This window comes from Helianthus annuus, chromosome 16 (genome assembly GCF_002127325.2).
Source record: "Helianthus annuus cultivar XRQ/B chromosome 16, HanXRQr2.0-SUNRISE, whole genome shotgun sequence".
Lineage (NCBI taxonomy): Eukaryota > Viridiplantae > Streptophyta > Magnoliopsida > Asterales > Asteraceae > Helianthus > Helianthus annuus.
The window spans coordinates 196,806,499-196,828,513 of NC_035448.2; the positions used below are offsets into that span (position 1 = coordinate 196,806,499).

The 22,015-nt window shown below is 34.0% G+C and overlaps 1 long non-coding RNA gene across 1 annotated transcript; it reads right to left on the reverse strand.

Annotated features, from left to right (window-relative positions):
* Nucleotides 1–9,331: 9,331 nt before the first annotated feature.
* LOC118488041 lies at nucleotides 9,332–11,614 on the reverse strand. The gene is made up of 3 exons (XR_004883372.1): nucleotides 11,473–11,614; nucleotides 10,887–10,953; nucleotides 9,332–9,547 (listed from the first exon to the last, which is right to left on the reverse strand). It is a non-coding gene; the product is annotated as an uncharacterized LOC118488041 (long non-coding RNA).
* Nucleotides 11,615–22,015: the final 10,401 nt, after the last annotated feature.

A 22,015-nucleotide genomic window follows, 5' to 3' on the forward strand; every position in this document is an offset into this window, starting at 1 on the left:
TCATTGTTAAGCAATTAAAACATGATAAAACAGATTATATGCAGACCTAGACACAGTCCGGATATCTTAAAGGATGACATCAGTATACTCACCTACTACGATGAATCTTTGTGCATACCTTGATCACGGGGGTATATCCTGAAGTGGGACACACTAGTATTTCAGTATAATAAAATTACCTTAACGTATCATACGGTAATGGTACTTGAAATGTTCATGCATTTTGTCTAAGTGGACAAACATACTGGTAATCGTCTTGGACGGTTTTTCACTAAAAATTAAATAAAGAATTAATCTAATTGTGTGAAACAATTTGATTGTGCTGATATGATCTTCTTACCAGTGATTCTCACAAAAATAGAGTGTTTATTGCTTTTGTTATTTTCGTACTTTCAGAAAATATAAAAATCCAAAAATAGTGTCTTTTTCTGTTTAAAATTCTTAACGTACGGAAAACTGTTATTCTTGGAGGAATTGTTACTGATAGGGGGAGACGATGTTAGAAAGTGAGTTCAAAATTTTAAATCATGCGGGTTCTTCTGTGTTGAACAAAAGTTTTGCGTGTTGGTGATAAGTTGAAAAAGCTTAATCTGTTATACAGTTTAACCAATCTCTTGAAAAATAATAATTTATTTAACTTATGTTGAAAAATTCTTATGGTTTCTCGAGATGTTTGTTTTGTAGTATACAGATTGAAGCGAGTATGTTGCTGAGAAGATAGTTGCTGAGAAGTTGCTGTGAAGTGTGAAGATGAGAGTTTGATTGGATGCATGGTAGAACCTCCTTTCTACATTGCAGACAAGATTGAAGAGTTTGAAGATTGCTGTGCAAATGCTGAACTGGAGTTTACTCAAACGCTAACGTGTTGAAGATTTGGTGATTGGATGCATCAGCTTAGGGGGAGTTTGTTGCTGACAGAAGCTATTGAAGCTGAAGCTATCCAAAGACCAAAGACAGTGCAAGACTACATGAAGATTACAAGAAGACTGAAGACAAAGTTTTTATGAAGCTATTGTCAAGGGGGAGTTTGTTGGTGCATATTTTGTGACAACAGCTTAGATTTGGTCTTTGGATATCTTGTAATTAGTTAAACGATAAACAGTTAGCGGGTTTAGCTTTGTATTAGTGAGATAATTGAGTTTGGGCTAAACTAAACCCACATTGGGTGATGGGGGCGAATTGGGCCTGTCCAATTCGCAGCCCAAGAGTGTTTAACCTAGCCTAGTTGTAACCCTTGTGTTATATAAACAAGGTTAGACTTTAGGGTTTAGGTTAATCAGCCAGAACAGAATTTTGAGAGAGTATTTTCGTGAGAGCAATTAGGCTTGGACGAAATTTGTAGTTTGTTAGGGTTTTGGATTGATTGTAATCAGTATTGATAGATAATCAATAAAAACCCGGTTTGATTGAATTGTTGTTTCTGTTCATCTACTTGTTTCTGTTATATTCTGATCAAGAGGATTCCGCACTCTTGATTAGAAAGACAATTCTGTGAAGATCCATACACATCAAGGGGACCTACATTACCGAAACTAATTCCATGGCATTCAGAATATCTTGGGATTTCCCTTGTAATGCTTGAGAAAGTATTTCGGTTTTTCCCATTACTTTCTCTATCAAGTGAAGAATAAAGACAAACTCAAATGATTGCATGTTACGTCAAACGCCTTCAGCATCTCCACGTTGAGCAAAAGTAGTATGAGCTACGTCATCGATTATTCCTGCGAGAACAACACGAGTGGCATCAAACATCTTAATCAAACTACAAACAGAGTTATAGTGAGACCCCCAACTAGTATCACCAGCTCTTCTTAATGTCCCAAGTTGATTATGTCCGTTCCCCGAATTGATTTCACCCAGTTCCAATAAGTTTTCAACCTCGTTTGCATTTGCCTTTTGTAATTCATCATGCCGCTTACTAGAAGCATAAACCACATTAACTATGTCAACTAAGTATGTAAAAAAATGGTGTACTAGAATAACTTCCCTTGAAGCACAAACCAAGGCAAGTTGTAACCTGTTAGCAAAAAGCAAAACTGTAATAAGCATAAAAGTATTTTAGTCAAACTGAATAATGAAAGAAAAAAATAACCAAGTAACTAACATGTGAGCAAAGTAATGAACATAATACGCATAAGGACATTCTTCAAGAACAAGTGCTTGTAATCCGTTCCATTTCCCTTTCATATTGCTAGCACCGTCATAACCTTGCCTACGAATTTTACTAACATCAAACTGATAATGCAAAAGTTGTTTCCACAAACTTGTTTTTAGGATTGCTGATAAAGTATCCCTAACATGAATCAAATCCAAGAACCTATCTTGTATCATCCCTTTTTCATCAACAAATCTCACAACTACAGCCATTTGCTCTTTCTTTGACTCATCTCGTGACTCATCCACCATGACACCAAAGGCCGAATCCCCCACTTCACTGTGAATATGCTTTCGAATTTTATTTGCAATAATACTAAGAATTTCTTTTCGAATATCTCCAGAAGTATACTTTGCATTATAAGGAGCATTCTCTAGTATAACCTTTGAAACTTCATCATTATAAGAAGCAAGAAGTGTTAGCAATTCTAGAAAATTACCTCGATTTTTAGAGCTAGCAGATTCATCATGTCCTCGTAAAGCACAAGCTTGGTATGTCAACCAACGAACTACCTCAAAAGTAGTCTTTAATCATAAACAGTTCTTCATAATTATCTCCTTATTTGGCTTCGATATGGAATTATCAACGTGTGCTTCTTGGTTCAATAAATTTTGACTGAATAAAAGGGCGTTTCTATGATGTGAAGTTTTAATGTGCTTCATGAATGCACATTGTTTCCCACAAACTTTTTTCCAATTATCAAACCCTTTAACTGTAAATGTATCATGACCATGGCTCATATTTGGTTTGTCACAAAAAAGATAACATAGAAAGAAATAAGCCGAATGTGTTGTTGGAGAATACTCCAACCAATTAAGGTAAAGTTTGAATCAAGGATATCGGAACCTACGAGCTTGCTTCTTTGTACCATTAACTTTATATTCTGTAAGTTCTATTTGGTAAGGTCCAAAAGAAAGATAAGCACGTCTTACTTGTTCTCTTAAATTAACCAGATGCTCCCACATTGATTTTCTTTTACTGGTATCTCTTTCTAAAAGATTAACATCCACTTCATTAGTGTCTGATTGTGGTTGTGGAGCTTCATTTGAGTTTGATTGTGGTGGTGGTGGTGGAGCATCGTTTGGAATTGTGTTTGATTGTGGTGGTGGTGGCACTTCATGCTCTTCAGGCTCACTAGTTGAAGCTTTCTGACGTTTACTCTCTTGTTTATCATCCTTTCTTTTGAAAAAAGAATGAATAGTTTTTGCCTTTCCCATGAATTCCTAACAAAAAAGAAACAATGAATAGGAACATTATATTAATATTATGGACTAATAATACATAAAAAGTATATTAATATCATATATAAAATAATAGAAGTAATCATCAATGACTAATACATGAACAATATGTTAATATCATGTCATCAAGTACTAATAATACATTAATTAATTCATCATCAAGGTATCAAGTCCTCTTTATCTTTTAAGTATTTTAGATCTATCATTTATGTAATTATGATGCTCATTCATGAATAAAGATAAAGATAAATATTAATGCATTCCTAATAACAATAAAAGAATAAAGAATTGTTACCCAATATGTTGGTGGAAAGTGGAAACCGTGAATTGGAAAAGGATAAGGATGGCAGCACTCCCCAAATTGGCCCAAAGCCTTGCGGTAGAACTGCAGAAACAGAACCAAAAGTCTCTTGCGGCAGAATTGCAAAAACAAAAAGCTACGGCTGTCGGCTGGGAAAAAGATGAATTATATTTGATAATTAATAATTTAGTATTAAATTTATTGTGTGGTGGGTGATCTAGGGTTAAACAAATAAAATAAGAGTTACAATATATTTACCAAACTACCCATCATTTAGGAAAAATAATCGGGGGGCGATCCTATATAATTTTAAAATTTTCGGACGAAAAATCGGACCATATACACTTCTAACCGAAACATTGGGGGTGCACCCCCGGGCACCCATTATACTCCGCCCCTGATCAAGGGTGTGTGTCGCCAGTCAGCAACGGTAAATAGTAGGTTAAGAGAAGAAACGTTAATAAACTATAACAGATTTTATAGTGGGTTAGATGGGCCTAAAGAAAAACCCATAAACCATTGTGTCAATAAAATGAGGTGGGCTTACTTAATACTCAAATCAACACTATCTTCTTCCCCGTTGTATCTGTTGCATCTAACCAGTCACTAAACAATTTCGTCGGACAATCGTTACTCGCCGGAAAATCATCAAATATAGTAACTATATCTTTCTCTTGTAACTTTAACTAGTCTATTTGACATAATCTAGAGGATCAAGCTTAGCTTATTTTTTTCCGCTGAATACTAGGTTACACAGTAGATTTGACCGGTCAGATGGTCAATGGACCCTCCTGTAGATCGGTCGAAGCTATGTATAAAACCAAAAAAAGAAATTACACCACGAATACGGGGTTGAGTTGTAGCCCGTGCTACGGCTCGTTCTAGATTGGTTCCGCCCTTTAAAAATCAATTTTGCTCAACCCTTGTCCTTTTCTCTAACCACCATCCACCAACCTAGTAAAATGCACTCATGTGCCTCTCACGAGAGGGGCAAAATTATCAATATCCAAGCCCCTCGCCATTCAAAAAACCCCTAGCGTCTTCATTCTCACAAAAAATAGGGTTTGTTCATCAAGCTTTTGCATGAAATCATGGTATACTGACAAAAGGGTTTGGGTTGGGATTCTCAACGACATGGGACATTCTTAACGGTGAATTCACTTATTTACACACACACTCATCTTCATCACCTACTCAGTTTCATCATCCATCCAACTGACTATTGCTTAGTTACCCACATCGCAAAAATATTTTTTTTTTGAAATGGGTATCCTTGATCTTGATCGTTTATGTTCTTAAATCTCAAATCTCAGTTGGGGTTTCAGAGCTTTCGCAACAGTTGCTTCAATTTGTGAAGAAAGATACGATGCACAAATTAAAGACAAAGGATAGGGATTGAATTTTGAGGTGTAATACTTTAATAATAACCAGGGATAAAATAGTATTTTCACAATAAAATTCAGGGATAAAGTAGACTTTTTAACCATTGTCAAACGATTAAACAAATGGAAACATACCACAGGAACTCAAAGTGTAGCTCTTTTCAAACCATAAAGACTTAAGCTTCTAAAATTTTCCTGTGGGAACTCATGCTGACTTCGCCCGGAAACCTTAGAGACGCCACTTTACTTTTTTTAAATTAAACTTCATTAAAACACACCTCCGACCTAAACAAGTAAAAGGCCAAACAGAACAACAGCGTCCCCGACCCAAACGGGCAAAGGACCAGAAAAATTACAACATATACAATGGGTATTTACACCATTCCGCCCCGCTAATATAATTACAAGATGATCTATTTTTCACCCAAGCATATTTTTTCGATTTTATCTCCCCTATGATATCTTGCGGGCTACACTTTTTCTGGTTGAAAATCACATCATTCCGTTCTTTCCATATGAACCAGCAACCGATCATAGCTATCCCGTATATAATCTTTTCCGCCTTCTTACCACTCTTGATGACCTTGTGGATGTCAAGAAGATCTTTGAAGTCAAAAAAGAAAAGCGGCGGCATGTTACACCAAATGCTGAAAGCCGACCACACCCGAATAGCCACCAAGCAAGCAGTGAATAAATGATCCACCGTTTCCTCGCATTCGTCACAAAAAGGGCACATGACTGAGGTTATACCCACATTCCTTCTTCTTAAATTAATTCTCATTGGAAGCCTATCTAGAGTGCCTCTCCAAGTCATAATGTTACATTTTATGGGCACCCATTTACACCACTCAAAATTAGGGGGGTGACCATTCCCTCTATCAATAATCATAGCCTTTTTCACCGACTTCACTGAAACACCGTTCTGACTATCATCATCCCAATACCAAGCATCTTTATCATTGGAGAGCCTCAAGAAACTAAGAACCTCGTGGCATTCCTTCAATTCCTTTACTCCACCTCGGACTCAGGCTGTCTAGACCAACGCCAAGTAAATATTCCATTTCCTTGATCCGTGACAATTCTCTCTACGACCCTGCACATTTTAAAAAGCTCCAAACTAAATAAATGAGGCCATCTTTCCATAAAGAGAAGATCGCCCGCCCAAGTGTCAATCCAAAATCTAATATTAGCCCCATTCCCCACCTTACCCCTAATTAACTGGTTTAACCCCTTCCCATTTAATTTCTTTTTAGATATCAAGTTAACCATATTCTTCCAACACCCCATTAAGTTTCCGTTAAGCGGAAGGAAGCTCCTTTGATTATTCTTATAGTGATAAGCTTCCACCACTTTACACCAAAGATTTTGATTATCAACCTATACCTCCACCCCTATTTTACAAGAAGAGCCTCATTAACCTCTTTGAGTCTATTAACACCCAAACCACCTTTTCTTTTTGGCCAAGTGACCCAATCCCAAGCCACCCAGTTCATTTTAGGATTACTACTAGAGCCCGCCCAAAAAAAATTTCTCATTTTGGCTTCGAGTGTTTTTATGACCCCGACTGGAGCCTTATATAAGGATAAATAATAAATAGACAGACCCTCCAACACCGCGTTGATTAAGGTAAGTCTCCCCCTATCGATAAAGTTTTAGCTTCCAAACTGACAATCTTTTATCAAAAACCTCAAAAATATGTGTCCAATTGTTAATTCTGTTCATATTGTTCCCCACCACAATCCCCAAGTAAGTAAGCAGGATAGTGTCCGTTTTACATCCAATCACTTTAGCCATTTCCGACACTATCCCATTTTCCACACCCAACCCGTAAATGTTAGATTTTTGAAGATTGATCTTTAAACCCGAACATAAATAAAAAACTCTCAAACATCTCGCCACGTTCTTCATATTTTCCCTATCCCATTCCCTCAACAATAATGCATCGTCAACATAGAAAATGTGAGAAATAATCGGTCTGTTATTGGGAGTTTGAATTCCTTTGATAAGCCCTTCAGTCCTAGCTTTGCACAAAATGCTAGACAAGGCTTCCATGACCAAAAGGAACAGAAATGGGGAGAGAGGGTTTCCCTGTCTGATCCCTTTACTGCAATTAAACTCAAAGGTAGGGGATCCGTTAACAAGAACCGCGGATCTAGCTAACACAAGGATCCCTTCAATCCATTTGCACCATAATTCAGGAAAAACCATTTACCCCATTACGTCCAAAAGAAAACTCCAACATACGTTGTCATAAGCTTTTTCAAAGTCGATTTTTAAAAGAAAAGCCTTTTTTATATTTTTTTTAATCCAAGCCATGAGCTCATTTAGCATTACCAGACTGTCCAGAATGCACCTCCCTTTAAGAAATGCCGTTTGGTTCTCCGATATGATGGTCCCTATAACCATTTTGAGACAGTAAGAGTTCTCTCTCTACTCTCCTGGCAGACATGGATGGCCGGAGGTTTGGGTCTGATTGCAACGGGATAACGAAATTCTACGTGTCGAGGCTTCCGAAGAAGTGTAGTTCGAAGGATATTTTGGAAGCTCTAGGACCCTTCGGGAAGGTCGAAGGAGTTTATATTGCTTGGAAGAGAGATAAGCGGGGATATCGTTTCGGTTTTGCGAGTTTCAAAGTGGTGAATAACGTGGTGCAGTTAGAGAAGGAGATGAGAAACATATGGATGGGAAACTATAGGCTCATCATCAACGTCGCAAAGTTTGCTATGTAAAACGAGGGGGGACAATGAGGAAAATCGGGGAAGAAGAAGAGTCAATCTAACATGGTTCAAGGAGATAATCTTCACACTTTCAAAAAGAAGGAAGGAATTAGTGAAAGCAACTTCATCAACTGTGGAAGATCTTACGCTGATACCGTGACAGGCAAGTTTAATAGTTCGGGCAGATTGAAGGAAGTAGTGATTTCCGGTTATGTGAAAGGTTACAATGACCTTCATGGTAAGACGATTGTCGGCAAGGTGAAGGATTTGTGGATGTTGAGAAATCTAAATATCCTTCTGAAGGAGTGGAGTTATGGGGAGGCAACAATTAAGTATATTGGCGGGTTGTTTGTCTTGTTGGTTTTCCAGTCAAACATAGAGGCCGATAGCTTTAGAGCCAACTCTCCAGGCTTCGGGTGGTTCGTAAATGTGGAGATTTGGAAGGGACAATCGGTCGCTTTCGAGAGATTGGCTTGGCTGAACATTTACGGAGTTCCACTCCATCTGTCGGAGAACGAGACCTTCGATTCGGTTGGGAGACGTTTCGCCAAAGTTATCCATGCTTCGCAAAGACAACCGGAGGACAACATATTAACTTTAGATTGCGTTTGTGTTTTGACAAACACGGTTAAAATAATCGAAGAAGAAGTCATCATTATTGAAGATGGAAAACGTTTTAGGATTCGGGTTGAAGAAGAAAGGGGGGATTGGGTACCGGATTCGATCGACAACCAGGGAGTTAGTACAGATGAAGGCAATGGATGGTAGAGTTCATGTATGAGGGGGTAAAAACTAATAACAATGATCTGCTGGATTCGAAATATAGTGGGTCGGCATCGGAGCTTGATAGACATAACAGAAATAGAAAATCGGAGATCGGTGGAAAAGGTAAACCGACAAACAGTGGAACGGGGGAGCAGACAAATGGATTCTTGAGATTTACGGAAAGCAACGCCGGAGATAGGATGCCGTCAGGGGCGAATCAGTTGAAGGAGAACCTCAATATCGGAAATGCCAATGTGGAGAATCCTATCGATCAAGAGGTAAGAGGCGCCAGAGATTGGCCGTCGTCGACGGCGAAGTCGCCGGATGTGACCTCGAATACCAGTAACGGTATCTTGGAAATTCCGAACTCTGAACGAAAGGCCCGGAACTTTTAATGTAGTGGGTAAACCCAATAATAGCAACGGTTATAAGGACATTAATAGCAGATCGGAGAATGAAATGGAGGTGGTATTTCCAAGATTTTATGAAAGCTGTAATGTGGAGGAGGGGGTTTCGAGAAACAAGGATAAGGAAAGGGGCTGCGATGAATTTAATATTTTAAAACAAGATTGCTTTAAGGTTAACCTAAAGGATTTTTGGCCAGGTATAGGAAAAAAGAAGATTAGGAAGCCCATAAAGAATAAAATTGTAAGACCCTTACATGTCGTTTTCGTAATTCATACATTTTACCATGTAATTAAATTACATTTATTATAAAACATCGATTTAACGATATTTTTATACAGTTCAAACCTTCAAAAGACGTTTACTAAAGATTTAAACCATATTATCATAACTACACACACTTGACTTTCGAAACATTTAAACAGTAATATCATAAGTTAAACATCATAAAGATTATTATACTTATTAAACATAAGATTAGTGAGTCAAAAGACACGATTAATCAAGCGGAAGCTTCATTATGGGTGCGTGTTCGGTTCTCTCCAAAGCTTGATCTTCATCCGCATATTCATGTTAGTTACCTACATTCAAAACACTCAAAATTTGTTAATTATAAGTGTTTAAACATGTTATTATGAGTTTCTATGACCCAAAACAAAAATCAGCAACAAAATGTAACAATTATAAACCGTCGCATGCCGCGACGGGATAGATATGAGCCGTCGCGTGACGCGAGCCCAGTCGCGGGTCGCGACCACAAATGGTGATTCTCGTCGCGCGACGCGAGGATGGTGTTTCGACAGAATGTTTAGTTCCAGGTCTGCATTTTCCCAGCTATGATACATTTTACGAAAATGTTCATAACTTGTTCATTTCTAGTCCGAGTTGGGTCACGTTTCTTCCTACACGACCGTAATTAGACCATCTATAATACGGGATAAAAATCCAACATATGACTGAACAATTTTTTCTTACTTTGAACCCTCGGTTTATAGTAATTTCCATAATTATTTGACCCGTTTCAATTCTTGAACCATAAAACCTACTTATGAGCTCAAAACTTCTATAAGAATTTACACATCAACACAATTTGGATATTTGCCAATACTAGGCTATAACCATGAAGGTTTTATGCCCATTATGTTTATATGTATGTTAATTATTCGACCCGTTTAACTATAACTAGTTAAACAAACTTAACACAAATCCTATATTAGCAATTTGCGCATATTTTAGTCATACTCAAACCTGAGTTCATGACGTAGATTCAACTTTACCCTTTGTCGTCTAACGACTATAATGTTTATAACTTCAAAATCCGGTATCATTTCGATGTCTTTATTCATGTAACCTTTCGGATTTACATCAAGACATCCTAATGACCCGTGTAGCTTTCTTAGCGACATCCATCGCTTCGTTTCACCAAAGTTTCATTACTTTGGTTATTTTAACCCGTTTGGTTTTCTTAACGACATCCGCCACTTTATTTTACCAAACAATCACCAATTGGGTCAACTTGACCCGTTTGACTATTATAGTGAAATCCATCACTTTTATTATCTTATTTTGACTTCTACTCTTATAAATTTTTGTTCGGTTTGTCTATACGGAATCCACCGTTTTGACACTCTTCAATTTCATAACAATATATTGTTTTGACCCGTTTGGATTAGTTAGCGAATTCCTTCACTTTCACACAACCAAACATGTATAATTCGGATCATTTTGACCCGTTTAAACATTATAGTGGAATTCACCACTTTTATCTTTGTTATATCGCTATTCACTATTTGTTCCATACGTTTAATACGTACGGAATCCTCCGTATTAAAAATAACAAATTTTCATAATGATTCAATTATCATTCACATACTAAACATAGAATACTAGCGAAATATTACGAAGCGCATAGCCGCGTACCTTTAGAGCTTTCCTTTCAACCGATTGTCCGTTCCACCTTGGTTACTAGACGATCCACCCAAATTGCCTATAAAATCCAGTTCGGACATATCGCTTAATATCCATAATTCTATATTCAACTTTTAAATGCTTTCAACTAGCCAAATAAGTGATTATTTTATAATTCTCACTTATTTCAAATTCATTCAAGCATTTTATCAAACACCTTGTGTGCATAATTAGTATCCTAACATTGTCATGTTCATGATTAATGACTTTAACCATGTTAAAGCATAGTATTTCAATTCATATGTCAAGAATACCAATTTCACACTTAAACTTATATCATATCTATCAAATAACACTAAATCGTCACTATGATTCAAGTGTTCTTCATATTATTCACAAAACCCACATAACCCACATATGATAAACATTGAAATCACTAGGTTATGACATAAATTCATCAATTTCTTATCTAGGAGTTGTTCCTAGACATATAATCATCCTACTTTAGTCATAACATCTATCAATTCTTCAATAATTTCAGTTATGAGAATTCTAGAATAATCAAAACATCACCAAAGATAAAAAAAATTAAGTGTACCTTGTGATCTTCTAAGTGTAATGATCACTAATTCAGCTTAGAATCGAATCCCAATCGATTTCTTCTTTGATTTTTAGTAGAATTTGATGAATTTAGGGTTTTGAACAAAACTCTGTTTTCTTGGCTCTGTGTTTGATCGACCAGGGGCAACACACACACAAAAGTGTGTGTTTTAAGTCTTATCTTGTTTAAAAACAACTTTCAAACAAATCCCATTTAGTCCCTCAAGTTTTAGGATATGTAAAATGACTAACATCACTTATTTTCCATCTTTTTATAACAGGATTTTAACTAGGTTAATTATTCCTAGTTTTTATCTCATTATTTTATTTTCGATATTTATATAATTATACATGTATACAAACATATATAATTTAATATTTTAGGGTGTTACAAAAATCATGGTAGAGGAGGTAAGTGGGCTTATTTGGCCAAGAAAGAGGTTGAGGAAAAACGACCCGTTCGACTTGAATGAAACTATTGGGATTCAGGATGATAGTGAAAACAATGAAGAACAGGTAGAAAATGACGATTTCATTACGGAAAATATAGGAGGTGGTGAGAAAACTAAGGAAGTGGTAGATGACTTAAACATGCAACCCAACGAGGAGGAGGGGGAAAACAATGATATGGAGACGTATGTCACATCTGTCTTGGGGAGTATAGTGGGTGTTGATCTTCGGAACCATGAGCCCTTAATTAGAGAAGCGGTTAGGGAAGAAGGAATTCAAAAAGGAGACAGATGAATTTTCTTTCTCTAAATATCAGAGGTTTAGGTGATGGTGGTAAAAACAAGGCGGCTTGGATAAGAAATTTGAAACGTGAGAATGGTATTGACTTCATCGCTTTACAAGAAATTTAGTTTAGTGACGTTTCAGGTATTGAATTCGAGAAATTTTGGGGAGCGGGAAATTTCAAAATGGACTACGTCCCGGCGACTGGCAGATCTGGAAGGGTTGTTAACATGTAGGACCCTAGCGCTTCTCAAGGTATACGATTCTATCAAACATCCTAATTTATTATTAACTTTGGGGATGTTAAAGGAGAGCAATAAAGCTATTAATATTGTTAACATGTACGCTCCGCAAAAAGTTTCCCAAGAAAAGGGTCTTTAGAATGACATTGGGGGGGGGTGTTGGATTGTCATCTGGGGTGGTGGGTGATTATGGGTGATTTAATACGGTTTGCAATCGTGATGAAAGGAGAAATTATGTTTTTAATAAAAAAACGAGCTTCTAATTTTAATAATTTCATCTCTGAAAATCGGTTAAGAGAATACGATATGAAAGGAAAAAAATTCACGTACCTTAAAGATAACGGTAACAAACTTAGCAAGATTGATAGAGTTTTCGTCTATCATGAGTTCTTTTCTGAGTGGCCGGTGGCATGCCTTCGGGCGTTGCCGAGATTTCTATCGGACCACTGCCCTCTAGTTTTGACATGCACGGATAAAAACTTCGGACCCAAACCGTTTAGATTTTTCAACTCTTGGTTGGGGAGAAAGGATTTCGATGAGGTGGTTCGTAAGGCGAATGCTAATTTTATCTGGGATGGGCAGCCAGACAAGACGCTAATGCAGAAATTAAAGGAGATCAGGGAGGGTAAACAGAGAGGTTTTAGCCAAGGAAGGGGAAACAGAGTCGATTCTTAAGGAAGAATTAGAAATCTGGGAAGAACTGTCGGAAGATAGAGAGTTATCCAAAGAGGAAGAGTGGGCTAAGGTGGAATGTCAAAAAAATCTTAGTGAGCTCGAAGGTTCTAAAATTAAAGATCTCAAATAAATAGATAGAGCTAGATGGAATTTGGAAGGTGATGAAAATTCTGCGTTCTTCCATGGGTACATCAAAAGTAGGCGGGCTTTCAACAATATCCCGGGTCTTATGATCGATGATGTGTGGATCACTAAACCCGCTTTGATCAAAAAAGAGATTATGAGTTTTTCAAAAGGACATTCGAGGAAAAAAAATAAAAAATAGACCTAAACTCATATGCCATAATGTTAGACGTCTATCGGAGGCTGATGCGGCGTTTTTGACGGTGCCTTTTAGTAAAGAAGAGATCAAAAGTGCAGTGTTCAATTGTGGGACATACAAAGCTCTTGGGCATGATGGTTTTAACTTCAGACTCATTAAAAGGTATTGGAATTTATTTGAAAATGATTTCTATAACTTGTTGGTCTCTTTTTACAGCAAAGGTTCGATCGCAGTGGGGTGTAACTCTTCTTTCATAACGCTTAGGGTATGTTTGGCATGAAGCTTTTAGGAGCTTCTAGCTTTAAGTTTTTAAGAAAAAGCTCCTACTTAATAAAAAGTCTTGTTTGCTGAAGGAGCTTTAAGCTTTTAGGTTAGGAGCTTGAAGCTTTTGGTTGAACGCTACTAGCTACTTAATAAAAAGTCTTGTTTGCTGAAGGAGCTTTAAGCTTTTAGGTTAGGAGCTTGAAGCTTTTGGTTGAATGCTACTACTAGTAGCGTTTAGAAGGAGCTACAAGCTTTTAGGGAAAAATGGCTGTTTTAACCTCTCAAAATAAGAAACTTTTTAATGCACCAACTTTCTAAATTTTTAGTTATGTCCATTTTGGTAATTTTATACATTTTATTAAAAGCTCCAGCTACTCTACCAAACACCAAATATATCTAAAAAGCTACAGCTACTAGCTACCAGCTACAGCTACCAACTTCCAGCCACCAGCTACCAGCTTCCAGCTTTCAGCTACCAGTCACCAGCTACTTTTACCAAACATACCCTTATTCTGAAAAACAAGGATCCGATTGGTTTAAGAGAATACAGACCAATTGGTCTGATTGGGGTGATAAGCAAAACTATTTCTAAGACGCGACCTTACTCGTTATATTATTTAAATCCATTCTTTCATTTATCAAATGCACCAAATTTTCCTTACCAGCAAACTGATCACATGTGCCAGATTGTCTTATTCATTGATCACACGATTAATAAATTGTCTTACTGGGCCCGAAGCAGTATGGTCACTATTTATATATTAATATAGAAAGAAATTTCTATAATTTATATATTAATATAGAAAGAAATTTCTATAATGTCAATATAATAATTATAGCATAACTTCTAAAACGCATCTCATTTTCCTCCTATCGGACTATAATTATTACTTGATAACTTCAAATTTCAACTTTTTGTAAGGGAAAAAAATGAAATGAACACATATGCTCTATACGGATACATCTATATGTAAGTAACACATTAGTTGTTATCCTTATGAATAAAAATAATATATATGTGATGTTAGGGTGATTTACAAAGACATACACTTGTCAAACACCCTATTTTCAGCCTTGATATTCTCTTCATCTCTAGCTTCATTTGTCTGAAATTATATAACATAAATACCATAACTTATCATATTTTCCATTGTTTAACCACCCTAGAATTCTAAGGTTCAGGATAAACGCGAACAGAAATGTTTAACGTTATCAAATCAGTTTCGGTTCAGACCAAACCAACAGTTTCTTTCATTTTTACAGCTTCAAAGAATGCCACCGGAAAGGTATACCCGACCATTGGTAGTATGGGATCGCGTCGAACGTCCGCCAGCACTGGAAGCCCCACCAGCATGGACAAGATTCAACACACACAGGAACCTACTCAAAAAGGTTATTTACTATTTTTGTTAGTTAAGCCACTTACATGAATTTTGGTAGAATATAGGCGTACCAAAAACTTTTTATAAGTGATATAACACTATATTTTCTTCACAAAGAAATTAAATCACAAAAAATATTATTTTATGGTATCGAGATCAAATTAATTATATCTTTGTAGATGTGGGGTATATTATAATTATCTATTGTATCTTCACGTATTTTTAAAAATGCTCATAATACATAAAACTTATGTAAAAAAATAAAGTAGATAAATGAAAATTAAATATCTGATAAATGGATATGTGACAAAATCTGACATACAAATAAAAGAAAATATAAAGTTGATAACTAGTATTAAGCCCATGTGTTGCAGTGGTTGTCCTAAACTATGTCAAGTAGTACCAATGCTATACCAATGTTAGCGACCACCAACACCGGAAAAGCTTAAAAAAACAAAATAAATAAAAACGGAAAAAAATAACGTCGAGCGAAAAACAAACATAAACTCTTTGAATCACGTACGCTCGTTACAGAGAAATTAAACCGAAACGTAAAACATAAAAAGATAACTAAGTCAATCCAGGACCTGCGCGTAGCGACGAACTTGTCAAACGGAGAAAAATAGATGTGTTGCGACGGGCCAGTCAAACGAATAAATATACGAAAAAATGTTGAACCTCACACGGTTGCGGTGCGTTAACTCATAAAATATAGAACGAAACGAAAAACTTGGGAAAGGTGAAAAGTATGGTGGACCAAAATTGAAAATAAAAAATAGTTGAGGTTAAATTGTAAAAGATGAAAAACTTTGGGTTAAAAGTAAAAAAACAAAGGGTCTAAATTGCAAAAGAAGAAAAAAGTTTTGGGTTAGAAATGAAAAAAAAAAACTCTATACATGAGATGCAACACCATAAATTACAAAAAAAGGTAAAAATTTTATTCTTGTAAAATTTGAATAAACTATTATTAGTGGTTAAATACTCATTTATTATCAGGATCCACGATATGGTTTCAATTTATTTATTATTTTTTGATCTTTGATTAGTTTAATATTTGTGAATTAGTTCTTTTCATATTAGTTCAAGAGATATTAATAATTTGTTAGATATCAGATTTAGATATTAATAATATTATTAAAAGATTGGAGGAGAAAATGTCATGTGGTATTAATTGAAGTTATTTATTAATTTTAGAGTTCAATTCGATGAATAAAAATAGAAGTATTTTTAGGAGATTTTGTATTTGATCCAAACTATTATTATTATTATTATAATTATTATTTTTATTGTTATAACAAATAGAAACATTTTGAGACATTTGTATATTTGTGAATATAAATGTGTAAGTTCAACTAACTTATGAAAAAATAGAAAATATCGGCCATCATCATATATTATATAATAAAGAATGAAGTGGAGAGTTTAAATGAGAACAAATTACAAATTAAGAACAAAAAGAATAAAGAATAAAAAGGTAATTTGAACAAATCATTTAATGAGTCTGTCATTTATTTTTGTTATTCAAATTAATGTACCCTAATCATTTAATGAGTAATCTTATAAAATAGTTGTGCACCTTACACAATAAAAACAATCATGCACATGATCCTACGTATTCAACGTTTCCTACACCAATAAAACAATGTTTTGGTGTAAGGTACAGAATGTGTAGGACTCAAACACTTTTAAATAATTTTGCGACTGATAATAAAATATGTGTAGGACACAACACTTTAAATAATTTTGTGACTCCTAATAAAATTGGTGTAAAACCCAACACATTAATAGTGATGAATGAGAAATTTATGGTGGCATTAATGAGATTTGAGTAACTTTTTAAAATATTTATTAGTATTCTATATCAAATTGTCTATACTATCCTTACTAATTAAAGCATTAACCAAAAGTTGACAATATGATATCTTGATTCACAACAATTGATTAAAAAATATAGGGTCTAGATTAATTTATTTTTGTTCTTTCAAGAAGATTCTTCTCAAATAAACCTTCCCCAAAGAATGAATTGGGGTAATGATAATTACAACAATGAATTGGGAGAATGATAATTAAGTTTTCGTATAAAATTACTAATTTATATTAAAAAGGAATATTACTTATATAATTATAAATAAATATTATGAGATTGAAGGAGAAAATGTCATGTGCCATTATTTGGAGTCTTTTATTAGTGTTAGACTCGTAAAATATCCCGCACGTTATGGCGGTACATCATGTCGTAAATTAAACATGAGTAAACCCATAGAATTGTAGATGCAAAACACCTGTGACGGTATATTTGCAAATCAAGAAAAAGTTACGTCAAAAATTAAACTCGAGTAAAACCATGACCTATCCAAGTTTGTTACACTTAACAAATAAATTTGATAAAAAAATGAGATAAAGTTACAACTATTCTAAATTTTAAAAAGTGTAGAAACTATAACACAAATTATTTAACATATTTAATAAGAATACGTATTAGAGTATCAAATTCATAATGATTTATATTTTTATTGTATAAAAATAAAGTTTCCCAACGTAAACACTATTTTAACAAATATTGTATAAAATAGTGTTAAACTCATACTTAATTTCTTTTTTTTTTCAACCTTTTCTTTTTAATTAATCAATAATGGAAAACTTATTTGGTCAAAGTGAACAAAAGAAAACTTTTGGTGTACAAAACAAAAGGAAAACAAATCTACTGTATCAATTGAGTTAGTTATTTAATATATTCTAGTAAAATATTATCTGCGCGACGGTACGTCACGTCATAAAAATCATAAAAAAGTATATTTACAAATCATGAAAAAGTTACGTCCTAAATTAAAATCTAGAAAAACCATACCATATCCAAATTTATTACAATTAATAAAAAAATATAAAAAATGAACCCGGTAAAACTATTATTATTCTAAAAGTAAAAAATATAATACACAAAATTTTTGACATATTTATTACATAGAAAAAAGTGTTTTACGTATAATATATTAAGAATTATTTATATTTTCTATTTGATTTATAAAAATAAAACAAAAATATATAGGTTTTATGTGGCTAAAGTGAAAAAAGAAAAACTTTTAATGAATAAAATAACAAGGAAATAACTATATTATAGGTAATATGATATAGTTTAATATATATTATAATATAATTTTATCTTAGGGTGATGATCAAATAGGAAGTTTATTTTGACTAGGAAGCATAGGAAGCAATAGCATTATGACATGTGACAAAATTTAAGATAAAGAGGAAGGGTATTTTAGTCAGTCGAATTCAATCTTCTTCCTTCTTCTCCCCAGTAACTTCAAAACCTACCATCTTCAACCTTTTTTCACTTACTATCTCAATAATCACTACATTATAGTGTGATTTTCGTCACCAATCAATGATTCAAACACCCAAACAACGTGTTTTCTTCAACTTTTTTGAAGAAACACAGTTTAATTTCATACAAAATCTCATTTTTTCCCTGTGATTTTGAAGCGAACCACTCGATTCGTTTGATTCGACCGCTAATAAATGTTCCTAACATTCAAATTTCGTCAATCGGTGAAAAAATGTATGTAAGAAATTTTTGAATCGCATTTTTACGATCTAGGTTTTTGAATCTAGTCATTGCGTTTTACGATCTTGGTGGGGGTCCGGGGGCAGCGCCCCTGGGAGCAGGGTCCAAGGGGCGGCAGCCCCTGGCTGGGGTCGAGCTTGGAATTTTTTTTTATTATTAAATTGCTTTAATGAAACTGCATCAGAAATTCTAATTTTCTGGAAATTGCCTCATTTCGAAGACAAAAATTCGTAGGTAAAACACATTTTTGAAGTGTTTTCTGGCCATTGCGTTTTAGAACTAAGACATTTTTTGTGTTTTCTAGCTATTGCGTTTTAAAAAACACATTTTTGAAGTGTTTTTAGTCATTGTGTTTTAGGTAAAACACATTTTTAGGTGTTTTCAGTCTATTGCGTTTTAGAGAGAACACTTTCTTTTGTGTTTTCTGGCCATTGCGTTTTAGAAATAAGAAATTTTTTGGCCATTGCGTTTTAGAAATAAGAAATTTTTATGTGTTTTTTGGCTATTGCGTTTTAGAAAAACACATTTTTGAAGTGGTTTTAGTCATTGCGTTTTAGGTAAAAACACTTTTTTAGGTGTTTTCAGTCTATTGCGTTTTAGAAAAAAAACATTTTTAAGTGTTTTCTGACCATTGCGTTTTAGAAATAAGACATTTTTATGTGTTTTTTAGCTATTGTGTTTTAGAAAAACACATTTTTGAAGTGTTTTTAGTCATTGCGTTTTAGGTAAAACACATTTTTAGGTGTTTTCAGTCCATTGCGTTTTAGAAAAAAGACATTGTTAGGTGTTTTATGGCCATTGCGTTTTAGAAATAAGACATTTTTATGTGTTTTTTGGCTATTGCGTTTTAGAAAAAATGACATTTTTTAGGTTTTTTTTCCATTGCGTTTTACGCAACCGGGTATTCGAAATTTTTTTTCGAAAATATAGCAATAGTATACTCGTTTTAAAGATAAAAAAGGCTCATTTTTGTATGCAATTTTTATAAAAAAAAATAATGTCGTATGAAAGAGTTATTAACGTTTAAAAAATGAGGGGGAATTAGAGTAGACAGAAATTATTGACTTGGATTGACTAGAATGCCCCTAGACAAACCCACGCGCCTCCTTTTTTTCCTTCAATTTCACTCATTTAATCTTAGCCTTTGATTAAATAAATAGATGATCAAGATTACTTCATAGGCTTTCTACCCAAATAAACTTTCTATTATATCATAACCCTTATATCATATTATAATATAATTATAGTTATAATATGATGACGATGATAATAGGTGAATATCAAATGGGTACATGAAATATTTTAGAAAATCAAAACATATAAGTTTTCAAGACATGATCACCGTATATAATAGATTTAGAACCTCGTGTATCAAACGAATTGAATAAATATAATTTTATATATTATATATTAAAGTAATATATTTTTAAAAATCTTACTTATTACATGGGTTGAATAATTGAATTCTATGTATTAAATAATAAAAAAGTTACATCTTTAAGAATCCCGTGTATTATATGGGTTGAATAAATGTGATTTTATATATCAAATAATAAATAAAGTTATATCTTTAAAAACCTTGTGTATTATATGCGTAGAATAAATATAATTTTGTATATTAAATAATAAAAAGTTATATTTTATAAAAAACGTCGTGTATTGTACAGGTTAAATAAATCTAATTTTATATACCAAGTAACAGAAAATTATGTCTTTAAAAGTATTACACAGATTGAATAAGTGTAATTTTGTATAGTAAATAATAAAACAATAATATCTTTAAAAAAACCCATGTATTACACGGGACCAAATAATAAAAAAAAGTTGTTTCTTAAAAAAAAAAAACTAACGTATATAGAACATACGCGATAGATAGGGTGGAGATGGTTCTTGAAAAAAAAGATACGTTACTCAAGACAATTTGATTTATAAATTATGTAATAAAACCGGCATAATAATTTTTTATAATGAAAATAAAAATAAATAATATATTTATACAAAGTTTGGTTTTCGTAATAAATAATTTTTTTAATATCTTAAATTAACAATTTAAATTTGAGGATAATATTTTATTAGAAAAATAGAAGGATAGGAGAAGATTTAATATTAATTTATTATTTATTTAATTAATATAAGAAAAGTAGAAAAAAAGGTGGGAACACAAAAAGTAGATGTCTCACACGTGTCACACATTGATTTCTTTTATTATTTTATTATATAGTATAGATATAAAAAGTAATATTTTTGTAATTATCTTTTTAAAGAAATATTATATTTAATAAAAAGTTATAAATACGTGCAAAGCCTACCAACCCTTTTAAGCGAACGGAGTCCACCCCAAAACTCTGTCAGAAACGAGTGCCATATTGGACCAAACTGTCCACATTAGACGAAAGCTTCGGAAGTGGTGCGATGCGTACCCCCTGGGGAGCGAAAACTCTATGAGGGAGCAAGAAACAACGTGAGAAAAAGGGATGCGGGAACATCAACCCATCCTTGTGGGAACTCAATATTTCTCTCACCGATGCTTCTCCCTTATACCAATCCGACTAAACTATATACCCATCATATTTGTGCGTCTAAGATCGTGTATAATGTCTCAACACTGCTCTTCACTATTATTTTTTCGTATTAGCATATTATAACACGTTTGAGGTTGATGTACGTTAATTGATGCCATGTTGTAGATAGGGATGTGATTACAAATTCACTCGAGGATGGTTATTCAACAAGGTCCGACGAGGAAGGTTTTGGAGGTAGTTTTACCGGTAACGATTCTCTTTCTAGTAGAGAGCAGGATAAGATTGTTCATGCGAATTCTCCCGGTACATTTCTTTCTCCAAATACAAACACGCATGTATGTATGTATGCATAAATGTATCATGTATGGATACTTACATAGCAAATACATGCATATGTCCTTATGCATGTGCGTGTGTACATACATGCATAGATACATTATTCGTTTTTTAGGATTTAAAACAACGCTAACCGTAATGGTTCTCTGATATCCTAATCAAAGAGTATGACAAGACTAGCGGGGGTGAATCTGCTGAAAAGGGAGAAGGATGAATCAAACTTAAACAAAGAATCTATCAAGAAAGGCAAAGAGGGGTGTTGTGATGTTCATTTACTTGTTATTTATGATCTTTGGTATTTTGGTTGTGTTTCTTACTCCAATATTATGAGAAAACATTATTAGTTGATATGACGTAAGCCGATTTTTTTAGATAATGTACAAGATGTTATTACACAAGGTGTATGATTCTTAGCTTGAATGAGAGTAGCATTGTGGTTTCCTACCGCCTACGCCTCCAAGAATCTTAAACGGGTATGCTAGAAATTTTGAATTATTC